The sequence below is a fragment of the Mytilus galloprovincialis genome, chromosome 8 (assembly GCF_965363235.1).
Source record: "Mytilus galloprovincialis chromosome 8, xbMytGall1.hap1.1, whole genome shotgun sequence".
NCBI lineage: Eukaryota > Metazoa > Mollusca > Bivalvia > Mytilida > Mytilidae > Mytilus > Mytilus galloprovincialis.
This window is the reverse complement of record NC_134845.1, coordinates 20,334,695-20,358,038: the sequence shown is the minus strand read 5'-3', so window position 1 is coordinate 20,358,038 and position 23,344 is coordinate 20,334,695. Positions and strand designations below refer to the sequence as shown.

Sequence of the window (23,344 nt, the reverse complement as noted above, 5' to 3'; positions counted from 1 at the left end):
CAGTCTAAGAAAACGTGATGCATTTTTAGAAAGAAAAAAAACGGCTGTCGAAAGTATTTGAAATTCAAAACTTAATACATGTTTAAGATCTGTACAAAGACAAAAAAAATAACACATTGTTTCAAATAAAAGGCAAGTTACATAAGTTAAACTGCTGAAGGCTTTCTTGATCTTTCATATAATAGGCAAGTTATGAAGGTTGAACAAAATAGATGACTGGACACAAGCCACAAGCACCATAGGATCACTGTATAAATCTTTAGAACAAAGAAAGTTTATGACAAAATTCTTTACTTTTTGGCGGGTCGAAAAACATCATTTTTGATTATGTATTCTTTCTTTTTTAATAACCACCGTTTTTGCAAAACCATCAACAAATTCAGCTTAAAAATGATTTCATCTATCATATACACTTCAATAACGCCTTAAATAAATACCATCAAAAGCAACCAATAAAAAATATCCAACTCATCTGTATTTTACAAAACATAACATATAACATAGCATAATAATACGGATTCCTATGAATGTAACTATCACCTAACAATGCTTGAACATTTTTCGGTGTAGAATATATGGTTTCTTTGATTCAGTTTAGTAACAATGATCAACACATTCTTTTTTTTTAAGTGATTAGTGAATGGACATCAGAGTCTGAGCTCACATGGATGCAAGCTCAGATGTATTGTAGCGATAGAAACAGTTCCCTGATACAAGGCTATTCTCAACATGAACAAGGAAGTTATTGGACAGGCGAATATTTCAGGTTGTCTTCCTGGATGCATATAATAGGTAATGGTAGCAGTTGTCCATATCAATTTAAAAATTATACATACTTGAAGAAACATTTGATAAGAGACCAACGAGACTAACACATTTAAAAAAAAAAATAAACTCTTGATTGAAAAGTCTGTTCGAAATCTGAGTCTATTGAGATAATCATACATGTTTATATAATTAATAGAAACGTAATAAAAGTGACCATTGCTTTTTTTTTTTTTTTATCATTAAAGGATGTTACAGTTTGAACTACTTGAAGAAGAATACAGAAATACGTCGTACACTCTATTTATTGGCGTCTTCTTTAGGGATATGCCAAGAGCGTTGTTTACCAGTCAACGTTTTTGCATTTTCAATAAAGGTAAATTTTATTTTCATTTAGAAACTATTAATTTTCTCTCCTGACAAACGTGATAATGTCAACTTTTCAATTGTCAGTTTCCCGTTTCTCAACAGTGAAAAACTGTTTGGGGAATCGAATGGCCTTTACACTTTTCAGTTGATACAATATGCTCGTGCATTTTTACACTATACGTACTTAATTAACAGGGATGGGCTCCTTTCAAAAGTAATGCTCCAACAGACTTATAAAGGAGAACAACTAGAGTCGACACTGCTTATCAGCAAACCGCCCCATTCGCTATGGATTTCATGGGATTTATGTTGCCTTCATATACATATGAAATAATATATAACAAATCAAAAGTATGATTTTTTTTGTTCAATCATTAATGAAAGTGAAATAATGAAATACTAATTTACTTTTATCAGCTAAAATGGTTCAATTTTGTCAAATTAAGCTAAAAAAAATGACACTGAATAATTCACTTGCAAGTAATTAATAACTCGACCTCATTAAATCCGTATTCATGTGAATCCCTATTTAACTCCGTAGAAAGAGATAGAATAACGCATGCATTGTCCGTGTATGGGTATTTCAAGGAAAAGAATGTCAACATTGAAAGTGAAACTAGGTAAATTATTTGATTAACTAATTCGATCCACACTAAATCATTCTTATAAAGATCGAAACGAAAATAAACATAAATCTACAATAAAAAACTTAACAGACCTATAAAACTCTAATTCCACGAGTTGCTTAATCTATTTATATCTATGTTTATGTTTTCATCGCTTATATAGTCATAAAAGGTCAACTCGATAGTTAATAGATGGCGTCTTGGCTAAAATCAACATGAAACGAAGCTACATTTTATTGAGACCATGACCTGTCAATGGTTTATTTTATACTTTTGATAGTTTGGAAACATGTTTTATATTGTTATAAATAAAATATGAGAATTTGAGTCAAATCGGTGAATATGAATTTGGCAGCTAGTGCTTCTTTTACTTACCTTATAAATTACGCACAAACTATACAAACCTTTTAAATTTAATTTGGTATGCCAGTAACTAAAAAACCTTTAAAAAAAAATTAAAAAAAATATAAAATAAATCAGTACATATCTATGCAGATCATCTTGTGTTATTGTAGAATAATACGTGCTTGTGTTTGGGAAGCATCCCACACAAAAATGGTCTGTCACCAAAGATGTGTGATGGTAAATGTCAGGAGTCAATAGATGAAGAAGTTGACTCGTTCCTTAACGACTGTGGAAGTAGTCGTAATCCAACTATTTTCAATGTATATGCCACATCTACGAAGATGACGACATTAAATGGTAGGTATGAACGCTGTAGGTGTTACACCCTTTATGGCTGAGGAGTTTTATCCCATTAACGATTAAGCATAACATGGGACATAATGACGAAAGATCGCGTCATTTTTCTGATTCCTTCTTACTCTTTTACTTCAATATGTGAAAATAGGCATTTGTTAACCTACCCGCTTAAGCTCACCACCATATTTTGTAGCTGTTTTTGCCAACTTTATTCAAATATTCTTATCGCATAGGAAAACGGTAAAATATTACTTTATTCTTAATTTAGAACAAAACAACACTGTACGTCAATTAACGTATGTTTTGTTATTTTATTCTTTACAGAAAGTGAATCAAATTGGTCGAAAAAAATAGGGGGTCACGGACCATCTAAGCTCAAAATTTGACTGGTATATAAAAGGGACCACTTTTCAAAGAAATGATAGGGGTGTTGACATATTTTTATCGGATTATCAAAAAACGTTCAATGACACTTGGTCCAAAACTTTAATATAAAAAGCTGAAATAAAGCTTCAAAGAATGAGGAAATAAAAAGCATAAGTCACCGAAAAGGAAAAAAAAGTATTTTGCCTTAAAACCCAAATTTTGGCGGGAAAATAGTGAAAAACGGGTGAAATGTCATTTGGAGCCTTCAGCAAATACAAATAATAACGAAAATATTCTTTTAGTGACATAACCACAATGATTTAACATTTCTCATCAATAAAAATATTTAAAAAAATACTCTTCGTGTGCATTGTAATTCATGCGTGAAATTATGCGCACTCGAATAGTCCCGATCCACCTTAAATATAAGTGCAGTTAAATGAAACATATAACATAGTTGTATTATTTGAACTAATCTTCTTGATTTCAAACATTCGTTATTTCTATGGGAATTAATAGCCACTCTCTTCATGCATCAACTTCCATGATTTAGGTTAAAACTTGCACGAAAATTTTACTTCGTGTTGCGCTATATACTTGTAGATAATGAAGTATACAGATATAATTAGCAATATGAAATTGACATAAAAGTATGAATCTTTTTTTGTATGAACTGAAATTAAGCATGAAGAAAAAGTATACACAATTATAATGTTTGTACCACTACATTGTGGACGCATAACTATTTAAACACGTAGATCATCTTTTTTGAACCATATTAAAACAAAGAATATAAAACACGGATGTCAAAAGATTTAAAATTTAATACTAGAGTACCTGGTCATGATACTCGCGAGTTGCTCCAACAAACTTACGTTGGAGAACAACATATATGATGGCATCGCTTGAAATCATTAATTAAACTCACATTGGTTTTTTGTTTATTCTTATTAATCCGTTGTTTTAGAGTTCAAGCATACATTCAATTAATTTTACATGGACATGTATATAAGGCAATTACTATTTTAAGCAGCCGGCACTTATAATAGGACTATGCCACTTTCCACAACTTTCAACTTTTCCTGGAGATTTGTTACGATTGATGACGTTTTTACCCTATTTTGATTTTATTTTTTATTATAGGTTGCACTTTGTAAATACAGCTGTTTCTCAAACCAAGCTTCTTTTAAGGAGATACATAATGTTTATATATATTTAATTCTGTTTACGTACTGGGTCCCAGATATGATCTCTATGGTTCATCTCGTAGAAACATAACTTGGGAATGTTACCAGTTTTTATGCATATGCATTTTGGTCAATTGAAATATGTGGGATCCCTAAAGTCAAGATAAGAGTAGAAAATAATTCTTGTAAACGTTAAACTTAGAAGTTGAGGCATATAATTTTTGAAAATATGCTCCACAGTCCTATATTTTGACCTTTGAAAAAAAATTGTAGTGCCTGCATATGAACATTCCATTCTAGGATATAATTTTGTTCAAAACTTGATAGTAAAAGTAGTACTATTTTAGCCGTTGAAAGAGTTATAAATTGATTGTACGTTTGGTCCATGGTATGTTTTTTTTTCTCGGTTGGACCTCGAGCGTCGCAGGCTGAGCAAATGGCTCAATATCTTTAATTGTTTTTACATTGGCGGTAATGGTAACGGTTTTTCCTGTAGCTCAGTCCATATCGTAAACTTGGATATGTATGATAGCTCGTTTTGAAGCTGTGACATTTTCACATATGTGGTTAAATTTTCGGGGTACGAAGTGAGATTACTTTTTCCGTAAATTAGCAAACCCCGAACATCCTTTTGTGATGCGGCTCCTTGTGGTAAAATATCCCCTTTTTTTTTTAACACAATAAGTTCTTTGAAAATTTAATACTTTGAACACATTCAATAGCTCCATAGTTTTTACACATTTATTCTATGTTCCTCTGCTTTCCTAATCACCACAAATAATTAAGTTCAGTCATTTGTTAAAAATAGAAATATGTCCAATATCACTACACAGAGATTTTTTCTTTACACGTGACTTTTGAGTTCCTCATTTCGAGGCACATTAGGGATGTTGTCCCATATTGCAATCCATAGTTATGATTTTTCCAAATATTTTTATGTGATCTTCATCGGTATGACATTCTGAATAAATCTGTGTATTTTTGTCCATTTCTGAAAAAAAATAAAGTTGATTCAGCACTATAAGGCAATGACACTTTTATCGCTATATTTATTTATTTTGAATACAAAGTGTATGCATAATTAATTTCTTCCAGTATACTTTCACTAGTCAAAAGAAGGACAAAACATCTGAATGTAACCTTAAATTACAACACACAGACCCTCTTAAAGCATTCAATAAAATTTTCTGGTGCCTAAAAGTGCATTTTGACAGAGAAATTATGCAAAAATGAAGATTTCATAAAAAAAACCACCAAAATACTTAATTATTCTAGCCAGTGGAAACCTTGTATTTTATACTGTAGAAACCACTATAAACTACTGTAAAAATCATTTGAATCATATAATTAGAGTGCAATGAAGTGCAAATTTTCAAAACTTGTTCTTTCACATAATTCTATTTGAGAAAAAATGTTTTTTACATGTATTTCAGTGAAAATCTGTTATCAGTGAGATATCGGCATGAGGTTTTAAAGGAAACATTGTGGCATCACACGTAATATGGCGTCATTAACTAACGACATATCAAAATAATGCTAATTATAGTTTGCAGTGTTACATGAAGAACAGTTGCCGCAAGGTTTAACTTGAAATATGGAGTCGAAAAGATCAGTAACCAAGCATTTTCATTTAATGTCAAGACCATAGCAACAGTTTTCATATCAGTATATTTTTAACATACCGACTGTAATTTGAATTGCATAAATACCATAAATTAACAATTTAGAGCTTGCCAAATAAAACAAAATGCTTACCAGTTATTCAGGACTTTTTAAAACCTCTAGTTTGCCATCTCAGGTTAAAAAGTAATGATATGTCTGGAACTGAAATAAGACAAAAAAATTACTCAGGCTGTGTTATTATTTGGTTTAGATACATAAGTATTATTGAGAGAGCAAAAATGAAATTCTTGAAAGTTTTATCGCAAAGAAAGAAAAATGATTCTCCCTTGTGGCTTATCAACCTTCATTTAAATCTTTTATATTAGCAGCAACGAGTGCTAGCTAACTAGCTTAATATTCGAAAAGGTGCAGCAATATTGTTTTCAAAAGTTTTGTTGATCCTCCCTCTTTTTCACTGAGAAAAGACAATATCTTGTGATTTGCTAGTGTGCATTACAAATAATAATTCATGATTTCCTTAATACATGTACATGTTTGACTATTTATTAACTGCATATGATATCTACTGACCATGGGTCAAATTATTGGATAAAAGCACATGTGATGATGTATTTCACTTTACTCGTATGAAGTGTGTTATCTCCCTTGATTATCAGTTATTCCTGTAAACCGGAGTGATAATTACATAACAAAGACTGCATTGTGTCATGTTTACTTACAGCTAAAACTATTATGTTAGTTCATGCCTTTTTCAATTCATAAACAAATTCCTTTCGGATCTCTCGGGGGTGTAAACAAAGTTAGAATTGTGCCTAAAAAAAGTGTTCAGCCCCGTGCCAGTAATGCATTTTTAAAGCGAAAATTTCATTGAGTATTTGCTGGTATTTATCTATAACGGTTATGTAAAATCATCTAGGTATAAATAAAAAAATACTTACCATCATTTTCACAGTTTTTCCGGGTGTACAAGGTGAAATCATCCATAGATCACTCTGAAAACTTCTGATTAATCTTTTTGTAAATTGGCTCAATATCTTTAATTGTTTTTACATAGGCGGTAATGGTAACGTTTTTTCCTGTAGCTCAGTCCATATCGTAAACTTGGATATGTATGATAGCTCGTTTTGAAGCTGTGACATTTTCACATATGTGGTTAAATTTTCGGGGTACGAAGTGAGATTACTTTTTCCGTAAATTAGCAAACCCCGAACATCCTTTTGTGATGCGGCTCCTTGTGGTAAAATATCCCCTTTTTAGCACAATAAGTTCTTTGAAAATTTAATACTTTGAACACATTCAATAGCTCCATAGTTTTTACACATTTATTCTATGTTCCTCTACTTTCCTAATCACCACAAATAATTAAGTTCAGTCATTTGTTAAAAATAGAAATATGTCCAATATCACTACACAGAGATTTTTTCTTTACACGTGACTTTTGAGTTCCTCATTTCGAGGCGCATTAGGGATGTTGTCCCAAATGCCTTTTATATTTGTCATTAACAGGAAATTTATAAAAAGTAAAATAACAAAAGAGCAGAACTCAAATTAAAAGTCAAAAACAAAGTTCTTTATCAAATGGCAAAATCAAAAGACGAAACACATGTAACGAATGGAAAACAACAATCATATTCGTGACTTGGTATAGGCATTTCTTTATCTAAAAAATGATGCTTCAAATTATTTCTTATAGCTTGATTGATCTTTGACTTGCATGACAGTCGCATACATTTCCATTATATTGACAACACTGTGTGAAAAAAACAAAAAAGGCATATAATAGGTAAAAATGTCTAAACAAGTTACTGTGTAATAATAGGAATCGGTAATAAAACAAAAACTAGTTGATTTAAGAAAAACAAAATGATATGTAGACATGCTATCAATAAAAATGATGACATGAATACAAAAAGACCATATTGTAATAACACAATGGCTAGATATATTAATACCGAGTCATGTCAACAGCATATTGCAAAAACAACAAAGGCCAAAAACACACACGAAGAAAAATAAACAGAAAACGTATTTGAGATAAAAAAAAACAAAAAAAAAAACACGCCAATACCTAGCTTTATACTTCATGTATTATTTGTAAAGCTGATATGGAGCATTTAACAACAAGGTCTTTGAATCTTCCGATGACTTTTTAAGTCTTAAAATGAAACAGAGGAAGCATTTCTTTCCAAGTTTGTAACTATTCGACGAAATGTTTTTTTGTGATATAATTCTATTTTTTTGTTTTTTGTTTTAGACAATTACGATATTACTAAGTTATGCTTAATCCTGGATTCCACCAACACTAATGACAGTTACATATTTAGACCTTTTTCATGTTTAACAGAAATGTATCGAATATGCGGAAGCGGTGGTATGTATACTGTGCAATATCTCATCATTTCCTTTGTCATTTGAATTAACTTTTTAACACCAAACTACACGTATATCGGTATAAAATATCTTTTAGTATAAACAGTCCGTCAGTTTTCTCGTTTGACTCTGGTAGTTCGGGGTCTTGTATAGATGACTATGCTGTATAGTTTAGAAATTCAGTTTATATAAGTAGTAAATAATAAAATATAGAACTAAAATTATAAACATGATCTAATTGATATTCATAATGTATTGTCATTCGTATATTTTAGATAACAAAGATGAATTATTTGTAATGAACGTATACAATAATTGGAAAGGTTCACTTGACAGTTGCAAGAATAAGGATTCGTACTTGTTGGGAAACGTTGCAACTGAAGCAGAACTCATAGAGAAGATCAGGAAATCTAAGTTGGGCGTGAAGACAAGGTTTAAGTATTGGCTTGGAATAGCAAGACACATTTATCTTACAACTGACATAGGTAATTCGTTTGTATACACCAATATAGTCATTGTCGTATACGGATGACGATTTAACATTCATAACATTGTTTTTTTAACAGCATGCATATTTCTTTGACAAACTATTTTATAAGTATTGGTGGCATTACAAAATTTAATGTAGTTCATCAGGAATAGTACCTTCGGATTAACCAAAAAACAACAAGTTACCTTAGAGAGAAAGTATGATTATGCCATTTGTCTGGTCCCTTCAACGTCTAGTCGGTGTTACAATCATCACAACTTTTGAGTTGTGATACATGTACACTACACAAATATTATGGTCACTAGCACGAATTGGTTGACAGATGAAGCATATGTACGTCTCATCTCACTAACAACATGTTAAGTACCAAAGTAGAAACTTAAAATTCGTAAATATAAAACAAACAAAAAATAAATACAACACCACGGTATGTTTGCTATGGTTTTGACTTGTATCAGTTTTAATATCGTTAATATAAGACTTAGTATTAAAAAAACTCACAAGGATGACGTCAAACTGATTCTTCACAAGGTGACAAAAAAATGAAGGAACAAAACTTTTCATTTATCATCCAATATAAAATTCAGCATTCATAATTTAGTAGGAAATTAGTACTTAATGCAATAAACCTTTTGAAACTGGTAACATCATAAGAAGGACAATGTCTGACATTTTGGATATACATTCGAGTTAAGATAAGAAACGATTACGTTTAACCATATATATTCGAGAGGTTAACATGAAAGCAATTTGCTACGATGACGGATACCTTGAGTACAAGTGAATTGACTTTGTGAATTTAGACAATATCTAGTGTATGTCAGTATACTTTTGATTCAGAAGGTCATAGGCAATAAATTAAAAGTATATGAATATCGATCTTTTAATAACTAACTTATTTTTTGTTCTCTTTCAAAGGAATGCCTATTGACATGAGGGTGGTAGTTCAGTGTAAGATATGCGATGGTTTAGTATGTTGGTTTACAACTGATTGTAATGTCGAGGATTCGAAACTATTCGCTGTATGTCGTGGCGATATGCCTAAATCAACAAATATTGCGGTATGATGTTTATATTAACAAAGATGCATAAATAAGTTAAATAAATACAATATACTTATAAATTTTAAATTCAAAATTTGTATAATAAACAAAATGTTACCTAACTGTTTACAACTCTTGTCCCATGTCTGTGTAGCTCACCAATGCAGATTAAGTAAACATATGTCATGTCTCTTCAAAAGAAAGAAATTTGAAAACTATGTTCGTCTTATATCAACACATAAATACCAAATTATAAACCAAACATGCCAAATTCAACTTAAGAAAGGTCGCTGTAATAAAATGAACTACAAGTTTAAAATCAAACATCTCCTTGAATAGTTATGCGTTTTTTCTACTTTAAGAAATCTGAATATAAAATGACTTGGATAGAAGCAAATCACTATTGCAAGAGCAAAAACAGCACCATGTTTCAACATAAAATTGACAACGTGACCAGTGACTATTGGAGAGGGAAATACACCAGATTATCGGATTGGATACACACCATAGGTGATAAAACATGTTTTTTAAAACATACATCTTCATTTTATATTTAAAGAATCACTTAGTTTTCGAGAACAATAAAACAGAAAGTACTTTCAAAGGACTTTAGCATGTTCGTACAAGATTAGAGTTACACTGTGTCTTCAGTAAATGTATTATGAGAAATCGTTATTTTCATATAAATATTACATACATTTCGTAGAATATGTTCAATATACACTCACATCTAAATAATTGTTAAGCCCTAAATAACTTCATCTTCGCTAGCCAAGGGTTACGATCCACTCCCGCTCTCTTCACCCTTGGCAGATTGAGCCAACATTTGTTATATCAATGTCGCGCCATCTATCGGAAGATTAAAGTCACGCCCATTCCGAATACATTATTCTTGACCAATGGTAGCACTTGAACTCTTCAATTTGGAGGTAAAAACACGATAGTGTCTAGATTCTACCCACTTGGTAAAGCCGGAAACGAAAATATACGTCAACATCCATGCATTTGTGCATGAAACATACACAGGAACTTCTATTTGTTGATTAAAAACATTCAAGTTGTCACTAAATATAGTCGTATGTTTAGTGATGTAAAGACTTGTTGCACAATAAACACGTGGCAATTGTTTACAAACACTTTCTACATTTACACGTGATAATGTTATAGGCGCTTTTTGATTGGATGCAGCGAGTTTCTACTGCAACCAATAAAAATTCTTACCTTGTGTCTCCGAAATATTATCTCAATCCGCCAAGGGTGAAGAGAGCGGGAGTGGATCGTAACCCTTGGCTAGCGAAGATGAAATAACTTAGGTAATTATTGTTTTTATTTAACCATGAGTTCGGCAATTATATTCGACTATTTTATCCAGAGTGATAGCAAGCGGTAAAATACAAATATGAAAGCCAAACCCGTGGTTAAATCAAAACAAATCAACGCCATGAATTATTTCGATGGCTATAGGACACATAATATAAGTAAAGCCCTATACCTATGATACTGTTTTTGATGTTCTGATATTTCCCGACAAACAGAATATTCTTTATTTTGTGCATGAAGTTTTTATTACGTGTGAATAATTCGTCTGAAATAGACAAATAATAATTATTTATGCTTTATCAACACAAAAATGTTTGCAAAAAATCTGATTTAATTCTAATCAAGGATAAACGTATTGACCTCACTAGATATTGTGTATTGAGGTTACTGTTGGCGTGCAACAAACCCAAATGTTAACTTGTTGGAATATATCCATAGAAATACTCCGTGGAAGTAATGTATCAAACCTTATAATACATGAACTTGTAGTGATAATACATGTACTATACCATCAAATATACATGACGGGTTGAATACATGTCTGAATGAGGTGTATCAATGGCTCCGATTTGGATGATATCAAGCGTACAGACTACTTTAGAGCAGTCTGTAGCTAAGAGAAGCCAACATTTTGATTTGTTTAGTTTGTATTATAATACAGATAACGATTTTAAATTTGAAGCTTTTCCTACGGAAACGTTGGTGTTACTGTAGCGAAATGAGTTATTTTTAACACAGAACAACCAATTTGGGCTTATGTGGTTGCGCAAATAGTACATTTACTGTGATTATATTGTTTGACGCTATATTAGTCGTCAAATTAGAATCAAAACTATACAATAATATAAAAAAAAATCTTGTTTGTATAAATTATATAAACTAGCCACAAGTAAGTACAAGTATTGTTAGGCCAGTACCTCGTCAGGTTTAAATTTTTTTATTTAGATACACATTTCATATAGTACAAGTATTGTTAGGCTAGTACCTCGGTAGGTTTGAAGTGATGTTTTAAATACACATTTTATATTTTTTGTAGTCCCGATTTGTAATAGAACAGCTGTATACTACTGTTGTCTTTATTTATATATAACTTGACGTTGTCATAATGAAATGAAAGGTTTGATCCAGTATGATATTTTTACGATGATTAAATGCGTACAAGGAAATATAATGAAAATGTTATGGCTAACTCCTTTAAGGACTGTAGTATTTATAATCTGTTCAAAATATGTCAATAAAATGATTAAGAACATGAACAGGATTGACTCAACAGTCATAAATAACCATGACTTACGATTCTATATATCATTCCGTTATATATTAGCATTTTATCTTATATATAAAGGCTGTTATAACTGGAGTTACTTGAGCTACCATACTGATCCCAATAATACTTCGATGATTTTACCTTGGCCGTCTCTAGGATTGTGTCAAGAACTTTGTAAGCCTTTATCAACCTTTGCGTTTTCGATAAAGGTAAGTTTTATAGTTCTAAACCAATTAATTATAATATGTTTTTATTGATATTTTGATAGAAAAGTAGGGGTTTGTTGCAAAAAAGACACTTGTTGAACGAGATTAAAGAATAAAAACAGCTGTTTCATTACCAGTATGCATCGAACTGACAAAAAGGCGGCTTCACATCCAAAAAAAAAAAAAAAAGACATAATCTGCTGTTTTATTTTAACTGTTAATTGTTTTTGAATACATATGCATTGAATTGCGAAACAGATAATTATTTGACCCAACAGTGATAAAATTTTACTTCTAAAAACTTTGATATGTATTTTTACACATTTTATTCTTGAAAGTTGTAAACGGTATGTGACCAATTTGTTTTCTCACATTGGTTTTCCGCTAGTGAACAGATAATTGTTTCGGAAATGCGATTAGTCTAAAACGAACAAACACATTTCTTTTATTGTCGTGTCCACAATTGTTTTTTTGTAGAACAATGAATGTGTTTGTCTGAGTAAAATTCCATTAGATGGTGGTATATCGTCACAGTTGTGCAATGGAAGATGTGAATCGCATCAACCAGGAGTACTACAGCATTCTTTGCCAAACGAATGCGGCAGTTTATTTGACTCAAGTATTTTCAATGTATATACATCGTCGCCTAGAGATACAAATGTTTCCGCACAAGGTAAAAATTAAGATAACAATAATACCGAACTTCAAGAAAAATTCAATTCGGAAAGTCCCTTATTAAATGACATCGACAAATGTAATGGATACAATCATAATTATAGTTAATGAAAATGATATTCATTAGACGTGACTTTTGAAAAACAATATGCTGAAACATTAATGTCAGTATCATATTCAAAAGACTATGGTTTTTCCAGTGTTATGACTTTTTTGAGTAAAACAATGTTTTTGTTGTTAGACCCCTATTTATGACATTTTGTTCACGCATCGTTGTCAATATAATGGAATTTTATGTTTAGCTATAAGTCAGGAATATAACAGTTGGTTTCCATTCCTTTTATTTATTTTATCATTTGATTTTGCCATTTGATTAGGGACTTTCCGTTTTGAATTTTCCTAGGAGTTCAGTATTTTTGTGATTTTAATTTTTTTTAAATATCGTCGACAACTGTGAAAATAGAATTATTTTTCATAAATATATCTTTCAGTTCATAATCTTTAAGTTTCTATTGTTTTCCTCAAACTTATTGAGAATGTATGACAAATGTGTATGTTAATAACATGAACGGTAGCATTGTTTTTGCACCAGATGTAAAATGTATCTATAGACCTCGGTTAAGATACAGACACCCATACAGACGCAAGATCAAGGGAATTAGGATGTGCTTTTCATATGTTGCTTTCATAGCAGTGGGCATAGTGAATTTATTGAATGTTGCAAAACCCAGATAGTGTATAAATCTTAAAAAGTGGTACATGATTGACAGGAGCGATTAATTGAAATGAACTGTTACTGTAATCAAAAACTTAATCTTACACATATATTATAGGTATAAAAGCATACATTTCAACTGATATTTGAAGTGATGTAAATATATGAAGATTTCACAAAGATTTCAAAACCATTTGCGCATTTCTTGCATTGTCAAATCAACAAATAAGCTGAAGCTAGCATACAACGCTGCAATGCTATCTACATGTAGATAATTAAAAACAAATATTCTCAAAAGGAATTAATTGATCCATTAAAATATTGTTCTTTGGTTTACCCTTTTACAGACAATGTTGCCGAAATTTCTTTAGCAACCTATTCACGGGTGATACATATGAATGGTATCATGGGGTTTAAAACAATATGAAATATCGAAACTTAAGCCCTACAGAAAAGTAATCTAATGCATCATGTACATTGGAGCATGGAAAATATATAATAAAAATAATATGACTAAAATTTTAATGAACGCATTATCTTTATGACAAAACATGACGTCATACGAATGTAAACTCTAAAGCTGAAGTTTATTTCGTTACTTGTACGCTTCATCTTCGGATAATATGTTTGAAGTACGTGTTCTTTCATTTTAATATTTATTGCATTAATTGAATTTTAATAGACTTCAGACAGTCAATATGGTGGCACACTGCTTAGTTACGGCATGTCAAACTTTCTGGAGGTTATTGGTTCTAAGGTCGCTAAGTAAAAAAACTTTACATAAACGTTCGAAGTTTGTGGGTTAAGTGGGTAGACCTGGTATATGGGAGACAACTCTTACACATGTAGTAAAAGTCATTAGTGCGTTTTAACATAACGCAGTAAATTTAACAGTGATCAAGCATTTATGTTGTTTACATTTGGCTGTGAGATTGATGCAAACAGATTCAGTAAGCTGTACATATTTGACACCACCAAGCATTAAACTAAAGAACATCTTTTTTTAATGACTTTGATGAAAAGGTAAACAATTACCATTCATACATGAGATGCTTTAAAAAAACACTAATGAACTGAGTCTGAGGAGTTCTGGGGCAACTATACTGACTAAAGTATCCCGTGGCATCATTTAGAAAAAAATCTTGGAGGTTTTGGGAAATTCGATTTGAACAAATGGATTAAACAATGAAGTAATAGGGTTTTAGTACTAAGTCATCGATACAGACTTTGTACTTACTGTTTGAGTTTGTTTTTTTCAAATGTAAAAGGCACTATTCTAAAAGATATGCTCTGAACATCAATCCCAGTACAAGCTTTTGCTAATAGATAATCTACATTAACACAAAGATAGTACTTATATAGTGACAGACTGTCAAAACAAGGAATTCTGATAGCGTCTTTTATTGATGACAGGGGCATTTTGAAGTCTGGGGAGAGAAACCAATAAATAGTTGTGATAAACAATTATGTCAACTCGCCCCAAGGAACTCGTCCCATACTGAATATTACTGTTTTTCCTTATATAATTTATTACAATTATTATTGGGACAGTACACCTTTGACAATTACACATAAAAAAGAATGCAAAGACAGCCTGTAGGAGGTTTTGTAAGGGAGAAATGAATTTTTGACCCAAAATTCTACATTTTTCGTGAGCCTTGTTAGCAATTTTAATTAAAGATTTTGAAAATTTCAAACGGTCAAATTCGATAAAAGTTTGTGATTTCCAAGATTAATAACCAATAAATATTTAAACAATTATTTGCAGGAATTAAACGACAAAAATTTTTTGGGGCTAAATTTGAAAAAAAAATGTGTTATCTGAGCTGACCAGACTTTTCGCTGTATCAATTATTAAAAACCGTTTTTCTTACATTCAGGCTATTTGTATTACCATGATGTTACAGATTTACTTTAAAGTATGTTTCTTCTATGCAATTTAACAGTCAGGGGTATTTCTAATGACAAAATGTGCAAAAACACTCAATACTTTTTACCTACTAGTGTTTTCTACCGTTTTTTAGGGTACCCCAAAACTGGTCAATATACCCTAAACATAAAATGAAACGATGAATTTCATTAATACTTTGGCAGATGATGCATGGACCCCTACCTTTTCAATGATGTAAATATAAGAAAAATTAAACGAGAGGAAAATTTTGGTGTTACCCCCTTAATTGCCCCTGTCTACACATCAATCAAATCTGGAGAAAAAAATGTGTCTTATCCAATATTAATTTTTTTTTTTAAGAAAATGTATTTGGTATCTGTTAAATGTGTGTACCGATATCTCTCCTTTAAATCATGAAATATATTAGTAATTTCCACTTATGATGATTTAGAAACATAACACTACCTTGGTAGCAACAAGGGATTTTCTTGCAGTATGCATTAGAAGACTTGTTATATATCCTCGCAATATTTCTAATCTATTTGCTAAACTACTTAATATATATATTCTTCAATATTTGATACAGAAAACGCTTTCAAACCTTCATCTTAAAACTATTTTGAAAATTCGTGATCAATATTTCTACGGAAATGTTAAACTTTGTCCCTTTTATGTCTCTAGCCGCTTCTTTACAAGATGTCTATATTTTATTCAATTAATGCTCTCAAGGACATAAGTCATGTTTGACTATACCTCTTTAAGTTGAAAGTTTATGCAGTTTTTGAAACTATTGACATAAATTGATTTAGCCACAATTTAAAATAAAAAAAATAACTAAATGCCTCTCTCCGATTTTTTTTCGCCACTTTCCATACTTTCTTAGCCTCACATGTTTACTCATTTCAATTCAGTTATAAAGTGTGCAGAATCAAATTCAACATTTTAAACAAGCAAAAACAGCGTACATAGATATAGGAAGATGTGGTATGAGTGCAAATGAGACAATCTCCAGACAAGTCACAATTTATAAAAGTAAACCATTATAGGTCAAGGTACGGTCTTCAACACAGAGCCTAGTATGTCTTATGAAAGTTCTTTTGATTTGGTTGAGAAGTATTTATTCATAACTACATTTCAATTTAGTTATAAACATACTACTTAAAAATTGGCACGTTCATGATTCCTTAACAGAAAACATATTTGATAACTGTTTAATTCTTTTTTGTTATTGTTGTTAAAATCATTGCTTAAAGTTATGGTGTTTTTGTAGATGTATACGACACTAGTGAGTTATGCCTGGCAATATGGTGTTTTGATAAGTGGGATGTTTGCAGTTTAGTTGCATGCGGCTGTGATTTTTTTCTGCACGGATTGTTTAAAACTAAAGGTATACATAATTCATCTTGGAATAGACTTTTTCAACAATTCTTGACACCGGTTAATGACACCTACAGTTAACAGGTAAAATGAAGGGGCTGTCTCAAAGTTGAAAATCATTCATGAAGAAGTTTTATGTTTTTCACGTCCGATTTATCGTTTTACCTTAATTTGTCAAAAGAACATATTTCAAACAAATATGAATTATATATCTCTCTATTGAATAAAATTCTTCTTACATTTATACGACATTTTTCTTTTGATTTTATCAAACAATCAAGTAATGAATTAATTAGTACTTCAATCAATTCACTTCGTAATTTGCCTAATATTCTTCTTCTTAAATTTGATGATTATGGGAGTATTTAGATAACCAAGTAAGTCAACGCCGATTGCTCTACAAGCTAATAGCGAATAATTGGTTTGTGTAATGCTATTTATGAAATTACGGAAGGAATATTGTAACAGGACTGCCGTCGGTCCGATAGAGTTTGTGTTTATCAACCGACCTTCGCATTACTTGTTTTACATATTAACATTTTTGGACCGCTTAAAGCTTTATATTTGTTTAAAGGTCAAAAGAAAAGATCACATCGATAATTTAGTTTACTATGTTTTCCCGCTTGAAGATACCATGTAGAAATTGAGATGTTCCCTAAATGAACCGGACATATTAACGGCCCTTTTGTTCTGCGCCACATGGTCATTTTTAAAATGTATTTTTCTTCAGGGATGCGTATGGTATATCTCATTAGAGCTTGTTATCATACTTTGTCCTTTTGGACAGTGCCGATACTGATTAACCGGTAAAGGTTACCCGTGGCTCAAAATACAACACATTTTCCCCTTTGTCGTAGATTACTTTCCTGTTACTGAAAAATTTACCTTCGTGTGTCGTACAAGAAGGGAGAACTGCTTACCCTTCTCGTCTTAAGGACATAGTTTTGGTTTTCTACCGTTTTCTGTTTTTCCATGCATGCAAAATGGTTTTTAAATTTCATCTCTGACCATACATTGGGTAGGTTTTAGATCTACTGCATGCTCTATGCGCCTTAAACAATTCCTGAACACGTTGGTCATTGCAATTGGTAAGATTTTGTCACCAGATAACTTTTAGTTTACAATTTCATATTTTGACGTTATGCCTTGTTCCTTTATGGATTGAAAATGGTAAATTTATTTCCTTTTTTTAAGGTTTTAACCAAAATGCAGACTTTGCGGTAATTATGAATGGTTGGTTTATTTGATCCATTGTGTGTATTTGTAAGACAAAAGTAAAAAAAACACATTGTAAAACCATTTATCATCCTATATAGTCAACAGATATAAAACATTGATTAATCAAACATCTACTACAAAAACTGGGCTTTTTTTTTCAATTAGTTGTTCATTTTCAACTTGACGTCTGAAAAAAATGAAATATTATGTAGTTCCTTTTCTTCTTTGTCAATTCACACATAAGTTTAATTTTGGTAAACATTATTTAATAAACAAAAGAGATTACGGAACACAACAATTGCTTTTATACATGTGAGTGTTGGTGGATAGAGGTGACATTGGCAATTAAAATAATTATATGCGATCATTACTATTTTTTTAAATTTTATTTTACAGATGAACCCTTACATCTCAGCTGTCGTAGTTGTTCTCAAATGTAGGGTTAGACAATTGTTGACGATGTTTAGTAAGGAAAAAGTGGTTGCCTTATCTTTAAAGAGGTTACATCGTTATTTTTATTTCATGTTGATTCTTCATAAAAGTTTGGGACGAAATATCAATATTGAAAAAAAATTAAACAGCTAAATGTTCATAATTGTATAAGATGTGTTGTTGCAAAGAAACAAAATTCCTTATACTTATATCAACAACTGTTATCTGGTTATATCTAAAGTATTGCCCACATTCACAAGAAATAACGTCAAATGGGCGATCTAGGGTATTCTGTAATCATTAACCAACATTAGATCAAATAATTCTTATGCTTAAATAAAGATATTCATCAATCCCTACTCCCAAGCTAAGTCGCATTACTTTTGCAGTCGGCAACTTAGAATCCAGGATTATTTTATTTCACATGTAGATGCATATAATTAATTTACATGACATGAAAAATATTATAACAAACCTTGAATGTCTTGGTAGGTGTGTTTGATCAAAATTCGTAAAAGTGATCAAGGCTTAGTCGATCTGTAATATCATTTTGATCTCAAAACGTCTGTGGTGACTTAAGCTTGTTCTAACGTACAAGTATAACATTTAATTGTATAAAAACTATATCTGATTTCCGTCTATTATTCTAATTTCAATCTTTTAAAAATTCTTATTAATTTATACTTCTTTTTGTTTTTTAATAAAGGGTATATCCGTTTCAAACGTGACTGAATAAAAAAAGGAGAATTATGACAAATATTCAAATGTCATGTCATTTTGAATTATTTTCACGTTCAATGTCGAGCAATTTACATTCATGAAGCACTTTAATGTTTGAAGAGAAACATTATTGTCTACAAACGGAAAGATATATGGTAATGATCTACAGGTGTTTTGCACTGCTGTGGCAAAAGAGCTGAAACTGTTTTATATTGATATTAAACTCTTTTTTAACCTGTATTATTCTATTGATTGAGATCAGCGAAACGACAGAAATGAATCTTCGCAAAAATTGAAAATCTAGAAATATGTTACAAAAATGTACTTCATATTGATTGTTTATTAGGTTTGTCGTATACTAATGGTGATTCAGTTCCTTGCTAAAAACTAAAACACCTGTCACTTATCAAATACTGTTAGTTGCAATTGACATATTTCACTTCGTTTAACGCTGATCAAACAAATGCAGACGATGAGGCAATCAAATCGAACACACAGTGTTCAACTAAATTCAGACAGAGGATAAATTACACTTTCAAGGAAAGACCAATATATTTTCCCTCTGATATCCTTTGCAGTAAAAGTCATAAATAACTGCACTTTGTCTTAAATACTTGGTATTTTCAAAGTCAAATATTAATAACGCACGATCTTGCCACTGATAAAAGTATATTTACCTTTTAAATAATTATAAATTTTCTGTAGATAATGTTGTTTTTTTTAAAAACATACACTTTTTGAAAATATCATCATTTAAACATAACAAATTAATAATGGTTTAAAGTTATGTGTTTTTCAAATAATTTATAATGGCGTACAATTCATTGCAACAATAATGTATTACAAAAAGTTTTGTGTATGTTGGTATCAATAAATAAAGACAACAGTAGTATACCGCTGTTCGAAATTCATAAATCGATTGAGAAAAAAACAAAATTCGGGTTACAAACTAAAACTGATATCAATAAACATGTTAAAAAAACATTTAACTATTTTGATCTGAGCGCGTCACTGATGAGTCTTATGTAGACGAAACGAGCGTCTGGCGTATTACATTATAATCCTGGTACCTTTGATAACTATTTACACCACTGGGTCGATGCCATTTCTGGTGGACCTTTCGTCCCCGAGGGTATCACCAGCGCAATATTCAGCACTTCGGTGTTGACATGAATATCAATTATATGGTCATGTTTTTAAATTTACTGTTACAAAACGTTTAAATTTTCGAATAACTAAGGATTTTCTTATCCCAGGAATAGATTACTTTGGCCGTCTTTGGTACATTGTTTTTGAGTTTTGGGTCCTCAATGCTCTTCAACTTTGTACTTGTTTGGCCTTATAACTAATTTGATCTGAGCGTCAGTGATGGGTCTTATGGAGCCGAAACGCGCGTCAGGCGTATTAAATTATAATCCTGGTACCTTTGATAACTATTAACTACCATCAGCCAACATATAAACTCCATTGTAAAGTTGAAGTACACATTGAGGTGTTGTTGTGTACATGGAAGAAGTTTCACTATTTTAAAGTGTAAGTTGGTTAGAAAATACAATCGCTTGACAAATTCAGATATTAGACAGATAGGCGCGTACGACTGCCTACTAGAATTTGATAGCATTTTGTTTAAAGTTACCGTACGCCATTCAGCAATTAGAAAATTTCATACTGAAAGAGATGACGAAACAAGAACTTATTTATAAATTAAGAGGCCTTATTTGTTCTTAAACAAGGAATGAAGGCAATCAATACATATTAGACAGCAACCAATGAATTATAGGCTCATGACTTAAATCTAATTTTGATTTCTTTTGTCTTTGATCACATTTCTTTAAAAAAACGTTAATAGACTGTTTCTTCATTGTTATATAAGTCGGAATAGATAAGCCCGAGTTATCTATTACTTAAGGTTAAAGTTTGTGTCTTTATATCTGGCGAATTAAAAAACCAACATAAACAAAGACAACAACTGTAACATGTGTAAGCATTTAAAAACATAATAAATTTGACTTCCAAAATATCTGCCATTCTTAGAATTGTCAGCACGATATGTGAAAATATAAAAAAAAAGATGTGGTATGATTGCCAATGAAAAACTCTCCACCAGAAACCAAATGACACAGAAATTTACAATTATAATTCACCGTACGATCTTCAACAATGAGCAAAGCTCATACCGCATAGTCAGTCAGCTATAAAAGGCCCCGAAATGAAAATGTAAAACAATTCGAACGAGAAAAATAACGGCCTAATTTATGTACAAAAAATGAACGAAAAACAAATATGTAACACACAAACCAACGACAACCACTGAATAACAGGCTCCAGAAAATGTTTTTAACTGGAAGTTAACAGTTTTAAACATGTTTTAACTGTTTTAACTGTATGAAAAAAGACATACGCTACGATCAACTTAGACCGACAGCTAGGAGACCCACAGTTGAGAAAGTAAGAGATATTGCAGTCTTATTGGCTGTAATATATTATCATTTATATTCTGAGTTTCAGGGAACATTTGAAGACACGTGAAAATTGAACGTGTAATTATTTATTAGTGCTTAAATAATTGCCAAGTAAATTGTTAACCTTATGCTTATAAAACGGCTTATAAAACGTAGAAAAATCTTGTTTTGCATTTAGGAGTTTTACCAAACGTTTATTTAAAATCGAAAACTTGCAACAATTTTGTGATTGATTAGAACTCCCAAGTTCGTGTTCATATTGATATATACTTATATAAGTATTGTTCTATACTGATATGAGTGCTAGAAAGGCATACACATGTATTATAATACAAAATGCTGTCATATTTTTTGCTTCAAACTCGTCAACAACCGGGTTTATTTGTATCCGGATTATCCTTGATGTATTTGGTTTGGTTTTTACCGTGTTTGAAATGTCGTTTCATAGTTTACTGTAAAACAAGTATTTTTTTGGGCGATCGACTGATTTTTGTGATTTTTGCGAGAATAAAAACCGCGAATACAAGTCGTTGCGAACTTAAAATACTTGGAACTTTCCTTATAGAACTACATCTAAAAATATGAGAATGGCGAACTTTACTCGCCACGAAAATATGTGGTTTTACTTTTATTGATTTAATTTAAAAGTCGTCATTTTGTTTCAACTAAATGCAAATATAGTCGAGCTCCTCGAAAATGTGTACAGTATTTACTATTAAGTCCAATTAGCTGTATTGTCTTTGTTTCTATAAAAAAAAAAACATTTATCAACAGGAAACATGTATACTTCTCATTGCGAGACTTCCTGGGAAGCCACTGTTGAAATTGGTAGAAACAGAAAAAGTTATCTGTACGGCAATATAACATCCACTAATCAGGCTAAACATATAAGGAAGCGGTATGATGTGATTGATTGGGAAAAAATGAAGTGGTTAGGTGCAGCTCGTCAATTCTATCTGACAGTGGATAGGGGTAACTTTAAAATAACAGAATTTGCAATTTTCATTTGCCTATTAGTTTAAAATTACTATTTCTAACAAAAGAATTCACTGCTAAACGATGATTTCATTAATGTCCAGTTATCGCTGAATTGTTCATGATTAATTTTCAGCATGCGCTATATATATCATGAGTAATCAATGTATTCCGAATTTAGTATTAATCAAAAGTATGATTTCTTTTTTTCTCATTACAAACTTCACGTTTTTTCTGAGAGTCACAGAGTGTAAAAAATAAATAAGAAACGGTCAAAATGTCATTCGAAGTTTTAAATTCCACTTCTGTTGAATTTTTTTCTTTCTTTTACCCCCTTTTAAATGCATTGCAACAAAGTTCATGGTGTTTTGTTCAGTCCTTTGAATATCATAGTTTCATTAATCCTATCACTCGTTTTAAAAAGGCCTGAATGGTACATTTTTATACAATCATGTTGTGTCGAAACATTGTTTTCTGTTACTTCTTGTAATGATGACGATGTTTTATTTATCAGTACACAATTAACAAATAAATTAATATCTCAT

General features: G+C 31.2%; 2 long non-coding RNA genes across 2 annotated transcripts; one reads left to right on the top strand and one right to left on the bottom strand.

The window, feature by feature from the left end:
- The first annotated feature begins 1,026 nt into the window (after positions 1 to 1,026).
- On the top strand, positions 1,027 to 22,789 carry LOC143043170 (uncharacterized). Its single transcript, XR_012968237.1, has 10 exons — positions 1,027 to 1,141; positions 2,276 to 2,462; positions 7,893 to 8,009; positions 8,284 to 8,493; positions 9,417 to 9,559; positions 9,904 to 10,051; positions 12,207 to 12,337; positions 12,812 to 13,007; positions 16,886 to 17,002; positions 22,599 to 22,789. It is a non-coding gene; the product is annotated as an uncharacterized LOC143043170 (long non-coding RNA).
- On the bottom strand, positions 4,464 to 6,512 carry LOC143043169 (uncharacterized). Its single transcript, XR_012968236.1, has 3 exons — positions 6,358 to 6,512; positions 5,771 to 5,839; positions 4,464 to 5,006 (listed from the first exon to the last, which is right to left on the bottom strand). It is a non-coding gene; the product is annotated as an uncharacterized LOC143043169 (long non-coding RNA).
- Positions 22,790 to 23,344: the final 555 nt, after the last annotated feature.